General features: G+C 43.2%; 1 protein-coding gene across 2 annotated transcripts in view; it reads right to left on the bottom strand.

Annotated features, from left to right (window-relative positions):
* LOC146179073 (orexin receptor type 2-like) overlaps positions 1–19,283 on the bottom strand; it is a 607,445-nt gene extending 588,162 nt beyond the window's left edge. For both annotated transcript variants that reach the window (XM_084578780.1, XM_084578779.1), the window contains exon 1: positions 18,808–19,283. The gene's annotated coding sequence lies outside the window, so the exon portion shown is untranslated. The remainder of the gene's footprint in view (positions 1–18,807) is intronic.
* Positions 19,284–19,869: the final 586 nt, after the last annotated feature.

The raw sequence follows: 19,869 nt of genomic DNA on the forward strand, positions 1-19,869 counted from the left end.
TGCCCTTATTTCGTCACAGAAAGACATACTAGACCTTGCTTGTTAAGAGGCCAATAGTTTTTCGCGGGCGCCAAGGATGCTACTAAGCTAATTCAAATCTCACCATCTCTTCTCAGCTGCGAAACTGAGTCGGCAGATCCTCCCAAATCGCCAGACGCCGAAAGTTTAAAGGTCAAGGAACACTCAATACTGAAGACCGCGGTACGACTTCGTGAAGCAAAATTTTCGCACACGCATATGTGGCGATTGGTAAATGCTAAGTAAAAGCGCGAAAAAGACTTCTTGCCCCTGTACAGTCGCCATATCAACTTTCTTATACTATTTGATTTATTTGCCATTTGTAGTGACATGTTTTTGCTTGTCGTGCCGCGCCATCGGAATGGCAGTGCTGCTCCCCCCTCCCCCTCCAATTTTCATTATTATTCCTGGCGCCTAAAGGCCATTACCACGGGAAGCACCGTGGCCGCTACGTTAAAACATTCCTCTTCTACACCAACGGCATTTTCTGTGGTGCCTTAGTAGTCAATGCAATGTGCGCTGATTTCCCAACCGAAAAGCAGTGAGTGCTAATCTTGTGGTGCGCCTGGTTATTTCTCTTTCGTCTCATTTCATTTATTCTTTCTTCTGCGGAATTAGACAACGAAAAGGTTTCTGGCATGGGACCTCTAATGCTCACACATTAAAAACAGTTATGCCACTGACATACGCAGAACCGACGGGTGGAGAGAGTGTCAGCAAGCAAGACAACAGTGCACACATGCGGTGGAAGCCGCTCCCCACGCTCCCAACGCTTTGCCCAGACAAGAGCTGTCATTAGTGTCGGCCGGTAAATCGCCCCTGGACCATTAAACGGCGCCGTCTAAGCTTGCACAGCTTGTTTGATAACATCAGAAAATGCGTCGCTCTTCAGGTTTCAGCCGGTGGGTTTGCGACACGCCACTATTTCGGGAAAGGTGCCGTAGACTGTGCTTTTACGGCGCGCGTAGTCAGAACAACTTTGTTGCGCCAGGGTACGCGTTCGTTAGAAGAGAGCAGGGCGGCGCAATAAAATATAAAGTTTCTCGTCATAGTTTGGTCAGACACCTGCGGTATACCCCAGATGTTAGCTTCGTGCCAGCAAGAACCCTAAAATAAGACAGTAATTTGTCTTTATTTCACTTTAGCCGCGAAAAAAGGCTGTGACTGGTAAAATGAATAAACCAGCGCGTAATACCTAAGCACAGAGGGCGTGTGGACACAGTTAATGAATGAAACTAGGTGTAAAATGTATGCTATTGTTTTTTTTAATACTTTTACCTTGCACACACTTGTCATATGCCCAGGCTGACCAGAACGCATGTGTACGTGTACGCAAGAAGATCGCACTAATTTGTTTTGTATTAATGTACTCTGACATGATAACTGCAGTAATAAGGAGTTAATTATTATTAAGATATTACAAATCTACTCCACTATGGAAGATTCCCCTTAAATATTCGATCAATTGCAGTAATAGTCTAATGTTAGACATCGAGTCAAATTTAAGAACTCTGCCTGGAGCCTAAAGTTTGCAAACAATTTTTACGGAGATCTCCTGGCAACGGCTCGCAACAGGTCAGGTTGATACCTTCCCGGACGTCCCCTTCGCACTGATGCCAGTTGGGTTTTGTGGGTGCGTCCACTGATTTGGCGCATCCGACTGACGCAGGTGGGACAGTACGCCGTGGAGCGCCGTGGCAACCTGTACTCTTGATGTTTTTTTTTATTTTTGCGCAGTGGCGGGAGCCGATTTGAGGGGGATAGAAGTTCACTCATTTTTGATCGCCGATGGGTTCGGTGTAATTGCATTATTGCTTAAAATTTGCTGCTCTATGGACATCATCTAATGATTCTTTATCGTTCATGCACATTTTCGTATTTCCGAAAACAGCTTCTAATGAACTGTTTTAGAAAATGAGATAGCGATTTTAAAAATGTACAGACTTCAACATGCTTTAAGCAGTGCAAACAAGAAGGAAGGAAGTTCAAAGTTCAAGATCCCGTGCGACATATGCCTATTCAACAGCTCGCGATTGAATGTCCGGGCAGTCGTTGACCTTTAATTTGTTCTACGTGTTAAGAGAGAGTTCAGGAATGAGATCGCTGGGAGGTAGACGGGCCCTAAAATCGCAAATTATATGCTTTAATGATGGTTTTCTCAGCAGAAGCGATAGGTCGGGCTAATTTCTTACTAAGGAATTCTGCAAATATGTATGGGTTTGGAAATGTTTTGGTTTGAAGCTTTTCATACCACCTATTGCTCTTTGGACAGTGAGCTGTGTGGTGGTGGGTATGTTCGACTCTCGAGTCTGTAGTGCGTGCTACATGTAATGATGGTGTCAGGTACACGGCTTTCTGAATCGGGTTACAGATGAGCTTTCCTGAAGACGGCTTGTGAAGTTTTACACAACTATTTTTGAGTTTAAAACATCCCCCATTCTCCACCTATCCAGTCAAAATGTGGCTACAAGAATTTTTAATGTTTTGTTGCTTTTCTCAAAGGCAAACTAATGCACTTTTATGACTTTGCAGAATGTAATGTCACCAAATTTACTGTCCATGGTCGCATCTAAGCCCAACCATTTGCACACTGTTTCTGTTTTTTTTTTCGAGAGTTGCACTGCGTAGCTACGAAGTTTCTGTCAGCTTTAAACGCAACCGAAAGCGATGGTCGTCCTCTTTGAAAACCGTCGAGAGCGGTATTTGAGATAACACATGTGGAGCTGTTCATGTTTTTTTTTTCAGAACAAATCAGCTCATTATGTTCAAGTCCTTGGAAGTTTTTGTCTATCATTCTAACTATGAAATTGCCGTAGCTACTACGCGACGAGCTACAGGGATGCTGGATATACATATGTCACCACTTGATGTTGCCCCACCACAAAAAGCTGTTGTAGGACGTGACGAGAAAGAATCTACTGATCCCAACTACAGCGCGGAAATAGGGTGTCAAGGAACCACCAGGAATAGCAAGTTCCCTTGAGATTTTGCTTCAGTTATGACAGACACGTGATGACTAGAAGAGGGGAAATTTTTCGAAGTCAATAACTCTTACTAGTTCCCATACGAAGCTTAGGGGTGTTTTCAATGCGTGGAATAATTTGCCAAAACTAGCGTAATTCTTTCAAAATTCCATAAACATACTTTTATGTTTGGGCGACGGGAAGATCGCACTCATTTTAAGCAGCTTCAGCGTTGCAGCTTTCTTCGACCATCGACACCTCCGTTCTGGATGCCGCACAGCCTGTACAGAACCTTCAAATGGTGTTACTTTGCGCAATCAACTGCACTTGCATGAGGATGTCATTTGTACCATGTGCTGAAATGTCCTACTAAACTGTCACCAAACCAACCTACAACAGCGGATAAAGCATCTAATGTGTCTCCATGAGGTGGGACAATTTCTGCGGCTTTATTTTTCACGAAAATAATTCGAAAAAGTACTACCAGTTCCGGACACAGCGGTTTGTAAAAAAAAGTAGTAATCTAATGCACCATCTGCGCTGCGACACCTGGTTTCTTTTCTTGTGCTCTGAGGACGAACAATATATTACTGACTTTAACCGGGCACATCTAAGACGTTCCAAGTACATCGCACTTGATGAATATCTGGTAACTAAACGACATAAACTGTAGCCAATTACATCCGCTAATCGGAAGCAGGAATGCTTAGTTGTAGTTTCCCTAAGCCCCTTACTGAGACAGGCATTGCACCTGCATAAGCCAACACTAGTGTCGCACACATTACCGGGATTACCTTTGTCATCAGACAGTCGGGTAAACGTCCGTTAGCAAATATTTGTGGCGCTGATTTTTATTCTCTCTTACTCAAGGAAGTAATTACGCTGGGCGAGGCACAAGATTACTTAAATAGCTGAGGATACAGGAGTCGTTTCAAGATCCCTGCTCTGAAGAAGTGCTCAGTAAAAGAGGAGGAAAAAATGCTTTTCATGAATGCGTATTTGGAACTATCCTTATCGTGAGTCAAGTTATAGTAAGTTATAGTTCAGAAGAGGCACCGCACAAAGTGAAAGTTGCGGCGTAACAGCAGTAAACCTGAGGTCTGAATTTGCTTGATCACACTGCGCAATGGTTACGAGCAAAAAACAACTGGCCCTTTGTATATGATCGTGCTTTCTTTATAACGATTAGTTCAAAAATTTACTATGTCATCGCTTTAACAATGAAGTTAACTAAGACAATGAAACGAATTGTTTTTGTCATTCATTCATCCTTCATCTCATGCCCTACTGATGCCCTGAGGCAATAAATATGGATAAAAAAAAATTGTTTTTGTCAACACCGTAACATTCATCTAGGAGAAAGCTTTATAGGCTCGTGAGTGTGGACAGGATTTGCGCGTCTACTTCGACGGAGGGGATCAGACCGTCATTGTGAAATGAATCCATTGATGTGTACAACAATGAATGTATGAGGTGCAGGAGACAAATGTGTCTTTGCGGAAAATGTATTCTATGTAAAGGAATTAATTAATTACTTCGAGCTACAAGCATCGATTTGGCGCCAATACAGCCAAGGAGGCCCGTATAATGTGCGGATGGCAATGCATTCAAATATGTCTAAATACTGGAAATACGTCTAAATTATGCAATAAAATGTGGTATACTGTTGCAACGTTTTCATGGCAGGCCTGGTTATTGCTTTCCAACATGGAAAAGAGTCAAGAGTAAAGAGAAGAAAAGGGACAGAGTACAAATAGTAAAAAAAAAAAATTAAAAGCAGCAACTAAAAGAGAAAAAAGCAGAAAAGTAAACAGAAAAAGAGCAAGAAGAGAGAATTGAGCGAATGGAAAAAAGAAAAAAAGGAGGAATGGGGGGAAAAAGCGGCAAATCAGTGCAAATAGTCGCAGGAAGGGTTTCGCCTTACCGAGATAAGGAATATTTATTTGCCTTCAAGATTGTCTGCAATTTTAGGGTTCCTTTCTGGTAGCTGCAATGTAACTCAGAGCGTTTGACGCTGTACTTTAGCTTCGAAGGAAGCAGAGAAAAAAGGAATTGCTAAAGGAGATGAAATATCTCTTTTGGGCTCTAACATCTGACTGCTCACTGACAATTTCGAAAAGCGCAGGTTTCTCTGGAGTATGATTTGTACAGTAATTTCTGTTGTTTTTTTTTTTGCCTTCCAAAACAAAATCAATAATGTAGGTTTCGTCTGGCCGTCCTTAAAGCCACAGAGTCATTCGTCGACAACTGAAGCGCCACTTGCCGCTGACCTAGTTTTGCATCCACGAGTGGGCGTCTCAGCACAGCTGCTGCCATATTCGTGTGCAAAAGGCCGAGAAAAACTGAGAAGGTGCGTGAGAACGGAGCCCGATGTGAGTCTTCCGCTCTCAATTTCAGAAACCAAATGGTGAAAATGGCGCGGATTCGTGGCTGAAGAAGACTCCATAAAGAAATGAACCTGTCGTGAATCCACTTGACACTCGAAGTTGATATTTTGTATTAGAATGCAGTCTAAGATTGCGAAAACGAGAGAAATGAATTGAAATAAATAAATCTACATTTTTGAAAGCAGCACAGTGCGCAAGTGGGCCATAAATATTTGAAGAATTTCGATCGGTTATATTATCGAGCACAACAGTTTTTTGGATGTTCGGAAGTAGAAAACCACAACGTGCAGAGTAATTAATTTGTGCAAACGCAATAAATAAAGTGTAAAAACACATTAAATACGTTAACTTGTTCCATTAAGACCGAAATTATTGGTTTTAAACCGCTGCTGTAAAATATGAACCTTAATCTTAAACTACGTTCGATGTCGAGTACGGACTGCCACGTTTGGGTGAAGGCGTAATGTTAAGCGCAGATTTATTGCGCAATGTCAGTGCCCGTTAGATAACCCCTGGTGTACAAATCTGCCCCTAGACTTCATCCCAGTGTCAGACACAGTGTAAGTCACTTATGAACGTTAAACCTCATTACACCAACTAAAATAAGTAATAATGTAGGAAACCGTTTCCCACAGCACGAGAAACCAATTCTGAGTATAGCGTTCAAAGGTATAAGCTGTCATCCATAGCACGATTCTTTCATTGCCTTCAGTCTTAGTTTGCATGCGCGAATTGTTCTTGCTGCTGAACTGGGTTGTGCGACGCGTAAAAGTCAGGCGTTGTACGAAAAACGATTTCATACGCAGAAAGTGGGCTGACAGTTTTTGCAGATATATTTTCCTGCACCTACTCCTCGTTTCGGGTATCTAACTCTGGAACAGTCTTAGATTGCACTGTCCGCTAGAAACCAAACAGTCGCAACGGAATCGGCTCTTTTTAAATACTTTAACCTGCTTGTTTCTTGGCTTTCTTTAGGTTCAGAAAGAGAAGCTCATGAGCGCTCATACGAGGTGATGTAACAAATCTCCGCAACCACTTTTTGTTTTACATTTGCCACCCATATTACCGCCTTTACACTCAATACCTCATACTGCTTCCCTGAATTGTTTTACCAATGGTCCTTCGTTTCGCTACTTGGTTAATCCATGTCGGAGAACGCATCTGGAGGTTACACTGGACGGGTAGATTGAGACTACGAATGGTTTGAGGGTTTTGCAACAGCGGTGGCTGGTTAATGGTTTGTGGCGCTTTGCGGCACACGGAGACACAAAAGCGTGTTTCTCGAATTAGGGTTATGGTGGTAACACAGTTTTAACAACAAAGGCTAAGCTATTTCATGAAAGAACCATCTCAGCGAAGCGTGGTCTCCCCACCATCCCTTTTGCTGTCAGACTGTGACCACGCCTTTCATTTGTTAAGTGCTTCATAAGATAGGAATAGATGTGAATTCAGCATGTCCCGATGCTTCCCTCCCTTTTACGCTTGCGAAAATTTCGAATGTAGGCAGCTTTCTTAGAAACAAGCCCCGAAGTTGCGTGTTCTGCCTGGCACTCCTGCGTATCAAGCCGTTCCGAACGTCTGTGCACGTACAGGCATACGCAAGACCTTTCCGATGGGCGCCTGCTAATGCCGTATTCCCCTGTTTATCGCTGCAAATAAGCTGCGCGCCACGTTATCTCCCGGTATATAAGAGCATTCTGATGCATTCCTACGCTCATTTAAAGGTTGGTTGGTTGGTGGGGTTTAACGTCCCAAAGCAGCTCATCTAAAGGTAGCCGAGCTTTTATATATATATATATATATATATATATATATATATATATATATATATATATATATATATATATATATATATATATATATATATATATATATTGGCTTGCGACCCAATGCAAAAGCAGACTAGAAATGTCTTCACAAAGAGCTCACTGAAAATTTTGTGCCCAAATTACAATTTTTGCAAAGTGCTTTGGTTGAATAAACGCTTCCTCTGTGCAGCACACAGTTCGCCATAGCTTTAAAGTGCAAAACAGTAAGTGAGAGATCAAAGCCTGCATTTCCCTGGAGCGTTAACCTCAGTTTTGCTTCGTTTGTGCGTTGGGCGGCAAGGGACACGTGACAGGAGCTATTCATGTGTTAGCTTCTTTTATTTTGAAGTCGGTAAAAGAAGCTGAGTGAAATGCATATTGGTATAAATATTTCAGTGAGCTAATTTCTTTCTTTAAAGTGACCTACATTGCTTGATCTGACGGATTGTTAACATATCAGATAATAAAAATACGTAGATTAAACTTTATTAATTAGTAACTTTGCAGAACTTTGTTTTGCACGTTTTCTTTTATGAATCAGGATAACTTATTCAAGTCACTATCAAAATATACACAGCTTTATCTAAAACTTTTGCAGTGCAATAAAAGATGGCATATCAACTTCCGCTGTTCACAGACTTCAGGCAAATAATAAAATTAGATCTTTTAACATAGTTACGTTAAAATACGCTCCGACTTACTTCCAGGAGTGGTCGAAAGTACGGCTCACTTCCACTCTGCAGTTGTACTTCTCATTACGTATTAATCTTTTCTTTGGCTAACAGTAGCTTCAAGACGCGATATATCTCAAGTGCCCGTCATGTCGTTTGTTAAGTCATCAGACGCACCAACCTTCAAAGGAGCCCGTAACGTGATAGTGCGTATATCTTAACTCGCGGCCTGAGCGAAAGACATGGCAAAGATGCCAAGGACGCGTTAGGATAGATTGGACTAGTCACTTTTTTATCCGGCAAGATCAACGCTATCCCCCCCGACAATGATCCTGTACCGGAAATTGGAGTGTTAGTCTAGTTCCCTGTGATATCTATCGGCTTGATGTCGCAACGAAGATGCGACCTCGGGAGTGTGGAGAGCATTGAGGCTGCGTTGCATCTGTCTGTGGACCTTCGTTAATGAGATCCCCATCGTTTCAAATTGCACCCTTGGTTGAATTTTACACTGCAGTGTTATTTCGCTTCTTGAAACGGCTTCCGTGTAAATGTACATGTTGAAAAAAAGGCTTTTATTCTTAACCGGACGCTCTTTATGCCCATGGTAAAAATATGGTAGCGTAGGAAAGCGTAGCAGGGGGCGGCAGAAAGCTAGGTGGTTGGATGAGGTTAAGAAGTTCGCGGAGGTCAAGTGGATGCAGCTAGCACAGAACCGGCTTAAGTGGAGAAATATGGGAGAGGCATTCGCCCTGCAGTGGGTATAGTCAGGCTGATGATGATGATGATGATGAAAAATATGGTAGTATCGAAATATAAAATGAAGTAGCGGTTTGGGAATGAGGATTACAAAAGTGCTTGCGACAAATTGTTAAATATGTGCGATGGTGTTGAATATCGCTCATATCCACTTCGATAAAAAGATCATTATCGATCACAAAAGCCCGATCAGGAACATATCGGGAGTGTGATGACCTCGAAGCTCATTCCACCCTGCCGTGCACACGGGCTGCACGCCTGTGTGGGTACACGCCTGGTCGATGCGGTGCCGGGAGTAGATAAGGCCGCTATGAAGAGACACAAAATAATTGTATCACAACATGAATTCGGGAGTTGCGCTACAAACCAACGGCTGCTATTGTGCACCGCACTAATCAAGTGCAATAAAAAAAGCACCTAACCGAGTTACAAAGCATACTTTGTATAACGAGCGTGTAAGGCTTCTTTGAAAGAAACGATCGGATTTTAATGTGGCTAAACAGATTAACATGCGTGGCAATTTTAGCAAACTGCTTGAATTCAATAGAGACGACGACGTGGATTGCACTGCTCAAGAGGGTGTTGCAGTTTAACACGCTGGGTAACGTGCCGTAGCTAGCGCTGCTAACGCTGCATCCGGTTGCCCCGCGTGTTAAATGAATTTTCACCTATGTTATGTCCGTCAAAGACTGCTGTCAGTTCTTGTATGAATACTGCATAATTTCAGTGAATTAAACATAATATTGCCACAGTTACCAAATTTTATACTAGCTTTACTTTAGGAATTTCTAGGGTTCGAATCCGCTGCGTTCCGGCGCTCTACTTCTTTTCGCAGGGCTCGATCACGTAGTCCAGCAGAAGGTGTTTGCTACGGCAATAAGACTGAGCCTCAAGTTCGTTAATGACACTTGTCATGCTCATGTTAGAGTGGTCGATGAATGTATTTCTCAAAAAAGATGACTCCTCCCTATGACCAGAGAAGGGTTAACTGTAGGAACATTTATACGCTGATGCTTTGTGTGTGCATTTATTTTGCGGAAATCATCTCCTGACGGGTTACTAATAGGTAGCACTTCTTTAAAAAATTGATTAAAGGAAGACTGCGCCAATTTTACAAAAATTCGAGTTTTCAGCAGAAACCCACAGTTCTACATGCTGGAACACGAATATCAGGATGAAATCAGGCGCAATAAGCAGAAAAGTATTTTTTCAGCAGATATACACAGTCCGAGCGACGGAGCTCACCGCGATTTGCGCTGGCGCGTGTGATTGGCCAAAACGTTACATGACGACATATGGAGGACCGTGGAAGCTGCCGATGTGGTTCCGTCGTTGTGCTGCGTGCTGATCACAGCTCTCCGCGGATTTGTGAAAGTGATTATTAACGCGATTTACACTCGAATGACCAACGCGCTTTTCACCTCATGTATCCTAACCAGATGCGCCCACAAACAATCAGCAGATCTGTTGTGGGGAGCAGGTTTTCCATACAAACTTGTGGTATAGAGTAAGGCATTTTGAAATGTGTATGTCATTATTAGCAGAAACTACATGGTCCTCAGCGAAACCTCGGCGTGCATATTCGTGGGAAGGAAGGGCAGTGAACAATGCACTACCCTGCTACCCCTGTCTCAGGCCTTCCGCCCCTCCCCAAAGGTCATTGTCGCTAAGAAATGGTTCAAGGCGTGGTTTTCCAAACCCTGCTTTGAGCGCCTTTCTATAGCAATCATGTCTGCAAGTACAATGGACATACTACACATTTTTCGTTATGAGTACCACTAACATACCCCGGAGGGCTTATGTGCATGTAATAAAAAAGTATCACAGTGCGTACTTCTGGAACTTACGTACAAGGCTCAGCACAAAGTAACATTATTTTGAACTTCATGCTTTCACGTAACTGTCCACCGACTCCAGGTGGACGGCGCACCATGATGTGTAGAGACGCAAGTTACTGCTTCCGACCAGACGTGCCTGGCAAGACGGTCGCTTAAACCTACTGTTTTATTAGATTCCATCTGCCCTAGATGGTGCAGGTGAGAAAAGAAAGCAAGCATGTGCAGTTGTTCAATGTGCAATATGTGGGTTATAAAGAAGATGGCCGAATTATCATCAGAAATTTCTCACTCGGCCTCTTTTGAACGTTTCCAGTCCGCTGACTAGGACAACTGTTCAGCTCTTTCTTGTGCGTTTATTCAAGAATGATATCGCCACTCATCTACACTATTACCAATGTCACGCTCGTTTTCAGTTGTTGTTTTCAGGTTACAGTAATAGGTGATTAATTTATCTGTTTACGATGCCCTCAACAATTTAAATGAGGGAAATGAATGAAAATGAAAAATTAAGTACAAGTATAAGAACAGCACCTGTGGATTTAATCGGCCTAGAAAGAATGAGAAATAGCTCGAAAGGTCTCGAGCCTATTTAGTAACGATGTGTTGCTAGAGTCGACCGAAAATTAGTTTTTAGGTAACGTCTGGAGGAATCATATCTTTTTTCTTTCTTGAAAGTTGCAAAGATAAACAAATCTATAGCCAGGAGCGAGAGAGGTGATGGCGCAAACTTCACAGATTGAAATCGAAATAAAGAGTGTAGTGTGAGTGAAAAACAGTTTTGATTTAAGGTGTCATGGCGGGACTCTTTCTAGGCACAAGTTGTTGAAATGCTCATTAAAATGTTCAGGTGTGTAGTAACTAGTATATTATGCATCGCAGGATACCGTATACGATCCAGTTATATTATACCTGACGCATGCTCTAGAAAGCTATTAAGCGAGGAACGCGCACAACTATAACGCAGTAGGCAGAGTATGTCATGTTTAGATGCTCGCGGCATTTAGAACGCAGGTACACGAGTGGGAAACATACCGCTTTTATAATACAGCATCCTGTCGAGTGGGGCTAAGGGGAGGAATTTCATCCACATGTATATATAGATATTACAACCGCAGGACTGCCTAAAATGGAGTGGCTGCAACCAACAGTTTTCAAATACCAGGCTTGTGTTTGAGCACTAGGCTAATAATTCCTTGTGCTCATTTACAACCAGTAGGAGCGTTATTGTGCTCTCGAGAACATGTCAGGAGTTGTCTAATTATTCAAGAAGGGCAAAACATAAAGACCGGGAATTGAAGAAAAGGAAACTTACACCCATTAGTGGGATTTTCTGGGTCTTAGACTCAAGGCCTTGAGGCAGGTTTTCTTGAAAAACTAATTCCGAAATGTCGTTCATTAGTGTAGGCTGGAGTCAGCATATAGTAGTAATTTGCCTTGTATATTTTTCTTGCTGCGGTACATTAGCATGCAAAAAAATTAGACGCCGTAAATTTTATTCACAACTTATACCGTTGTGTAGGCTGCCCAGGCTGTGTTTGAGAAACAATATAAGATTAGGTACAAAACACTATACATCCACCAAGCCAGCGAGTGACAGCGCGTAAAGAAATACTGCTCAGGTGATCTGAACGATGATGTTGCCAAGTGGTTATATTTCTTACTTGCAACCACGTGCATGATGATGTGCTCAGCACTTTTATAGAAATTTGAATAAAACACAACTATCGGCAAAATACTGTTGATTCTTGATTTCATTAAAAGCTAGTGAATTCTTTTAGCTAAAAAGGAGAAAAAATAAGAGCAAGACGTGTTACAAAGTATTTTTTTTTTTCGAGACGTTAGCTGCATTGATTCTTGTTATAATGATTTTTGTTGAAAACTGCCTTGACTCATACCGTCTAGTTTTTATGACACGTACAAGCATTTCGTTCGTAGTGCACGTTCTTCAATTATGTAACTTTGAACTGTATTGAGTTGACAATGTGTGGGAAGTGATGCTATCCAGACTATCAAAATGCCAACTGACACTGAACACTGAAAATTTGGATGCAGTTTAAGGAACAAAAAGCATGCGGTTACAATAAACTCAGTTCCTTTTAATGCGGCGAACCTCATCACCGGCAGTACTTTTTGAGACCATAAAATTCGTTAACAGGAATAAACCACTTTCTATTTGATCGTAGTCGGCCCATAATTTTGAGCCGAAATAAAAAGTTTATGTCGCCATCGACATAACGTCATATACATAAATAACAAAGCAAATTGGGGAAGTAGTTCTCAACGTTCGCGTGCTGTACCCAAATAAAACGTTATCATTTATTGCGATCAGTAATTTCTACAGCGAGAAGTGGTCAGTCAACACAGACATGCGCAAAGGCTAGTACTCTCAGCGCCGTTGGAAAGAAGAATAACGTCCGCTTGACAACAAGGATAAAAGAGATATAATAAGCATAACCAAGTGACCCCTTTTCAAAATCACATCATGACGGAGACATCCGCTTGAGCCAACCAGACCACTGGGTGGACCATAAGAGAAAATCATCACCTAGAACATTGAAGAAAACGGAATATTGAGTTGCTGCTTTTTTTTTTGTGGCGCTGTTTGATAAAGAGAAACTAATATTACACTAGTAAATTGTGGTCATTGTGCACCGGCAAAGATTGAGGTCATGTATCTAATTGATGAGGGTAACAAACTGGATTTCAAGAGAATGAAAGCGTAGCAGGGGGCGGCAGAAAGTTAGGTGGTCGGATGAGATTAAGAAGTTCGCAGAGGTCAAGTGGATGCAGCTAGCACAGAACCGGGTTAAGTGGAGAAATATGGAAGAGGCCTTTGCCCTGCAGTGGGTATAATCAAGCTGATGATGATGATCTAATTGATGGCAAAGCAAGCATATGTTATGGACAAGATTCTATTCATGGGGAATTTACACATATTTTTGCTGTTTGCCGCTTGGGGATAGTGTCGTTTTCTTGGTGTGCCGCACTGACAAACCTATGCTATCAGCGCTCAATAAAATTACAGCATTTCTTGTTGTGAAAACAGATGCCCCCTTCTTTTCAAAACAACTTCAGGGAAACTTCTATTTTCGGTGCATGCATTGCACTTAATCATTTAAACGGGAAAAAACAAGCGCATAGTTCTCGGAAACAGGAAACTTGTCTCAGGCACGGGGACAGCATTGATGTCTGTTGCCTTGATTTGATTAGGTACACTAAATACTGAAAGCCTTTTTTCAAAACAATAAGTCGGAAACTTCTTCCTCGATGAAAAATGTACGCCACGAATGAAGCTGAAACGATCATAGTTATACGTACTATAACTTTAATGTGGTGCACTTCGCAAATGTTAACGCATGGTTTGAATCATGTAGATATCACAAATGAATCTCATTGAGTCGAAAGTTTTGCCTCTGGGGCCTCTTCTCTTGCGCGCATACCATTGGCGGACAAGTTTAAATACCATTGGTCGTTTCTTCCAGCAGATACATTAGAGGGCGACCAAGCCCATGGTAAGACTTATTACACTGCTTCTAGTTTCACAACTGTAATTTTATTCCTTTTGTGGAAATACCAACCCCCATTAATAATATGTATCAGAACCGACAAACGCAGATCAGTGCTACAACCACCGGTCGTGAGAAAATGAGTGCTCACGTTGACTCTTGAGTCTGCCGACCTATTCTATTTTCTAATGTAGCACTGCACGAACAGACTGATTCGCACGCACGCACACACACACACACACACACACACACACACACACACACACACACACACACACACACACACACACACACACACACACACACACACACACACACACACACACACACACACACACACACACACACACACACACACACACACACACACACACACACACACACACACGCGCGCGCGCGCGCGCGCGCGCACGCACGCACGCACGTACCATCTTTGCCAAAAGTAACCAAGCAGCCCGGCCGGCGGAGCAAGCTCAGGGCCGAGCGGCGACGTGGCGGTCACCGTCGGTGGCCGCTGCTCCCTGGCTGCGATTGTAAGTTTGCTGACGTAAGGCTGCGCCCTCGCTATCTTCCTTGGATGATAAAATGTAAGCGGGTATACGATGAGTGACGTCCGATTTCGTGCCTTTAGAACACTGTGCTAGTCATGGAGGGCGCTGTGCACAATAAATCTTGCGCAACGCTTATTTTAGCCTGGCGTCAGTCGTGAAGCTGCGCTCTTCATTAGAAAGACTTGGATGTTGTCAAGAAACTCTATGGGTGTTGTATTCCAGTACACAGCTTCCGCAAATGAAGTGATTTGGAAAGTGGTTGTTTTTGTCCCGTTTGGAATGTTAGCACACTGAGACAGGACAGGATAAAAACCTCGGTTTTGGTTTTTCCCGCAATTCCTAGTCTTAGATGATGACGCTTCGCTGAGCTATCGACGAAAAAGAACGAGGTAGACAAAACGTCTACCTGGCTAATATGCTTTGAAGTTTTAATCTGTACATATAAATCTTACTATTCTCCTACTGCGTGCGTTAGTATTTACTCTTATATATTTTGGTTTATCATATTTACATTTCCTTTTCTATTCCCTAGCATTTATTATTATTATTTTTTTCCGATGTAGTTATACATCTCAAAATCTAATATCTCTGCACCCCAATTTTTGGCCGATCCCCCCGTGTCGGTATGTGCCATCACATTAGAGGAGAACAACAACAACAAGTGCGGCTATTCCTGTCCATCTAATGGGGCGAATCAGTGAATTTGCCACCGCTTGTTAAAGCACAGAAGTGCGCAACGGTTTTTGCTATTTCAACTCCAAACTGAATGCCGAAAATCTGAACACAGATTGCAACGGCCTCAAAATATTTGGCAATAGCGAATGAGTGATGTAAACGTTCCCTAGCATATGATTCTCCCAAAAAGCCTTGCTATTGCGAAGGATGCCTACGAAATGCTTCTTCCACTTGCACTGAAATTATCTGCGAAGCTTCATATGTTTGAGGCCAGAGAGTTCAGCAAAGGCGGGAGTGCCAGGTTTGCTATCTTGATCATGTTTTGCACTTGAAGATGCCATTCCAGCAACCTTTTCATCAAGTTAACGATGCACCTCTCCACCAGCGGGCGCTAATCTACCAATCAAGTCGTTAGGTAATGGCGAGCAGCACAAAAATAGTTCGCAGTCCAAATGTCGCGTGCTCGAATTTCTCCATTTCCAGACCATATTGCTGTTAGGTTGGTCGCATGGTGTTCCCTCATAAAACAAAAAGAAGAAAACAGCCGCACTCATTGAGAAGATGGGCGACGTATGTTTGAGGTGTGAGGATTACGTTTTCTATGTAGTTCGCTCATTAAAAGAAGAGATTGGCCGCAGTCTAACGAATGTACAATTACAAACGCAGAAACCACTACACACATTTTGTATGCAATAAGGTATGCAGCAACAGCTGGGCACTTGAAAAAGATTAAATTTTTTTCTCTCCATCTTAACTGAGCGTCATAGCAAATCCGCTCGAGGACACACGAATAGGAGCCGCAGGAAAAGTGCATCGAGTTTTTGATATCAATTCCTCACCTTACTTTCTGGGCAACCCAAACGAGTAGGAAAGCATGTCTTTGTTCATTCGTTGCAACTCCGGGAACACTGTACCGGTAGTAAACGCGAAGACATTCTAACGAAGGGCGCAGCTTCACAGTTCCAACCAACAAGAAGCGCTGAGCGAGTGATGCTATGGGGAGCAGCACCCTTCCTCAGTAGCGGAGCGTTCCGAATGCGTCTGATCAGGCACCGCACATGATACTAGCTTAATTTTTATCATCCCAAGAAGGGGAGCGAGGGAGCATGTTTACGTCATGCACCTTACACTCGCCACCAAAGGGCAGCGGCCAGCAAGAGCGATGGTAGCGCCGCAGTTCGCCCGCATGCCTGCTCCGCCGGCCGGCTGGGCGGCTCGGTTACGTTTGGCAAAGACGGTTCATCAGTCGAACACCCGTACTGTGACCAAGAACATATGTAGGTCACAAGAGAGTAATGTAATGCTCGCTGCCTGCGCAAGAGACTGACCGGAGACATTCTTCACCTTGGTTCACCTCTAAAGCGATAGTGTTCATCCCACTGGCAAAACAATAACAAAATAGAACGGCAATTTCTAAACGCTCAAGTTAACAGAACAATTTGAAGGTAGCTATAAATGGACGTCGAACATTACGGTGTCGTAGCGCTGGCAGACAAGGACAAAAGGACTAGGAACAGCGCAGTTGTGTGTGTCCCTAGTCCGTTTGTCCTTGTCTGCCAGCGCTGAGACACCATAATGTTTGACAACCACCACCAACTAGCCCAGCAGTATACCCTACTGTAAGTGAACACTTCTTTAACACTGCAGTTTTTCAGCGTAGCCGAATTCAATCAAAAGACTTCTACTCTTAAGGCGCCAAGCGATGCATCATTATCTGCTGAGCAAAGACACTTGGCAACAACTCAAGAAAGACTAACGTCGTTTTTACAAACGTGCGCAAAGCACCCCTGAAGAGAAAATTGCTTGGTTGCTGATTACGCAATTCTAGAATCACGTTTCTGTGGGGAAAGCTCGGCAACTACTCCTATACATATATTTTTTTTTCCATCACGCTTATCGCACCACAGATAGTACATTGCACGTGATGTGAAAGCAGTTAGACTTCGTTATGACGGAGAGTTGAGCAAATATTGCCTGTGTTTGGCATAAGACGAGAAGTCTGTTAACTTACAAGGCATGGAACTTACTAGCAAGAATGGAAAAAAAGAAACGACAGCCTCGGGAAATGTCAGTGCTCTCATTTATTCACCTCCTTTTTCTTTTTGCGTTTTGGGATTTGTGCTTTCGGATAATGTTTTTATGTCAGCCTAAGTTGTTATGATTGCCAAGCATTGCCATATAACGTGGCTTTTGATAGAATTTCACGTGGTGAGAATAATGCATTGCGTGCTTCCCGACGTAGTTCTCTCTTTTTTGCTTTCTCCGAAGCAGCAGAAAAGGGAGCAGCGTTTATTGGCTAAAGTAAAGTAACAAATATGTATACGATGAACTGAACGCAAGCCGAGGTGTTCTCTAATTGACGATGAGGTTGATATAAACATAACACGCATACTATGTATAGCCATATGGCAGCCGATGAAGGAGTTCACTATACATAAAATAATAGAAAAGAACTTTTGCGTTGCATTATCTCTAGGTGTTCTGCTATCTATTACTTTAAGTTCGATCATTACAATCGCTCACATATCACGCAAAATGTTATGATCTGCTCCTATAACCTTACTTTCATCATCATCCTCATCATCAGCCTGATTATACCCACTGCAGGGAGAAGGCCTCTCCCATATTTCTCCACCTAATCCGGTTCTGTGCTAGCTGCATCCAGTGGACCCCTGCGAGCTTCTTAATCTCATCCGCCCACCTAACTTTCTGCCGCCCCCTGCTACGCTTTCCTTCCCTTGGAATCCAGTTTGTTACCCTCAGCGACCATCGGTTATCCTCTCTTCGCACTACATGTCCTGCCCATGTCCATTTCTTGTTCTTAATTTCCACTAGAATGTCGGTAACTTGAGTTATTTCTCTGACCCACTTTGCACCTTACTTTAGCTAACTTCTTTTGTACCGTTAAAAACATTTACCGTTTACTGACGCTCAAAGGCAAAGATGAACCTTCCGTACTATTTTCCTTCATACAGTGAATGCCTCCTCTCCTAAAGCTGAATAACCAGAAAGTTATCATAGGCTAACACTCGTAGTATTGGCAACTGAGTGATATCGCGTTAAATATATATACAGAACTGAGCAAGCTATAAAGATGGACAATTTTTAAGCCGCCTGACACGTTCTCCCCTGTGTCCATCAAGCATAAGACTAAGGATGCAAATTCCAGAACTGACAAATTCCAGAACTGACAATAATTAGAGTTAGTTACAAAGCCAAGACTTATGCGGTGACGCCCGAGGACTTCAATCGCAGAAACAGAGCCTTGTTCACAGCGAGTCTTGCACGTTTAGAATAAACTACTTCAGATTTAACAAATTGGCATACTTGTGAATCGATCCCGAAGACACCATAGGCCGCCCAAATTTCGCTGCCTGACTCAATACCTACACCTTCTGCGTAAGGGCGATCTAAACCGACAGCTGTTACGCGCCGCGTTCCCTTGCTCACTGCGCTTCCGTCAGGAAGAAAAACCCGATGGCGATATCCTAGGAAAGCTCTGCATGTTGGTACTTGTTGAATGTTATGCCATTCTCACAGACACAGCTAAAGTGAACATAAAATTTGCATAATAGCCGACAAGCTTTCAAGGCACGCAAGTAGTTTTCACCGCGAAACTGCAGCTCGCACTCACCTTCGATGCCGAAAGGCTGTCTCGCAGATATTCCTCGGCACTGGCAGGTCCGTTCACCAGACATAGTGCGAAGACAGTTTGGCGGCTTGGAACGGCTGCCACACTATGTGAACACACTGGTAGCGGCCACAAAGGTACAGAACAGAGACACCGGTAGGAAACTTTCACGCACAGACTTCGTCTAGGCAATTCAAACGCCAGTTCCAGGTTTCACATAAAGCGGCCTCGTTGTTCTCGGGGTAGCGGTACCCAAGAGGAGAAACGCTTTAGCGTTGAGCAGAGTTCGCACCAACTGCGACGAAAAGAGTGCGAAATCTCTTCCTGGTGTACTCGACAGCCTCCACGAGTGCCCGCACGCACGTAAGTACACATGGACAGGAAATAATGATTCCTGAACATCAGTTCCCCTCACGTTTTCAAGTGCGCAGAAGTAGAAACAGAGCAGTCTTCTTCTGGCGCAGCCTCTCGAAAGGTGGCAATCACTAACTCTGGCTTATCGGGCATGATAACGAATAGTGTGGTTTTTGAGTGTTCATGCTGGCTTTTCGCGACCGCTCGGACATACGCGTTACTGTCGCATACATATTTGTTTGTTTTTTTTTTTTCCTTTTCAAGGATGACTGGCTTCCCTGCGTTATCAGCGACCGGTAGTTTGGCTGACTAGAGGCTGCGAACGCTAACTGTGCACGCCGCCACGACGCTCCTTCCGCGCCTAGAGACGGCCGCCGAAGCCTTTCCTTAAACCAGACTTTTTCTTTTTGCCTTCATTCTTCTAGATTGCGTGGCGTGACTAAATATATCAAAATCTTGATTTTGATACTCGCTCCGCTTTGTCGTGTTTGTTTCGTGAAGGTGAGCGCGTTTACGGTCTTACCTCCCACAGTCGCAAGCTACAAGTTGCTCTGGCACAAAGTTTTGAACTCGGTCTAAGTCCCCGAGTTTCTGAGCGCTCAGCTTTTCGGTTTCATGGCACACGTGTACGCCTTGCAGCAAGTTTTAATTGCAGGCATTTAATGGAACGTAGCTTAATATGATCTTAACTATTGTCTCGGGTGCCGCTCA

Source organism: Amblyomma maculatum, chromosome 9 (genome assembly GCF_055883805.1).
Source record: "Amblyomma maculatum isolate TAMU_Amacu chromosome 9, ASM5588380v1, whole genome shotgun sequence".
NCBI lineage: Eukaryota > Metazoa > Arthropoda > Arachnida > Ixodida > Ixodidae > Amblyomma > Amblyomma maculatum.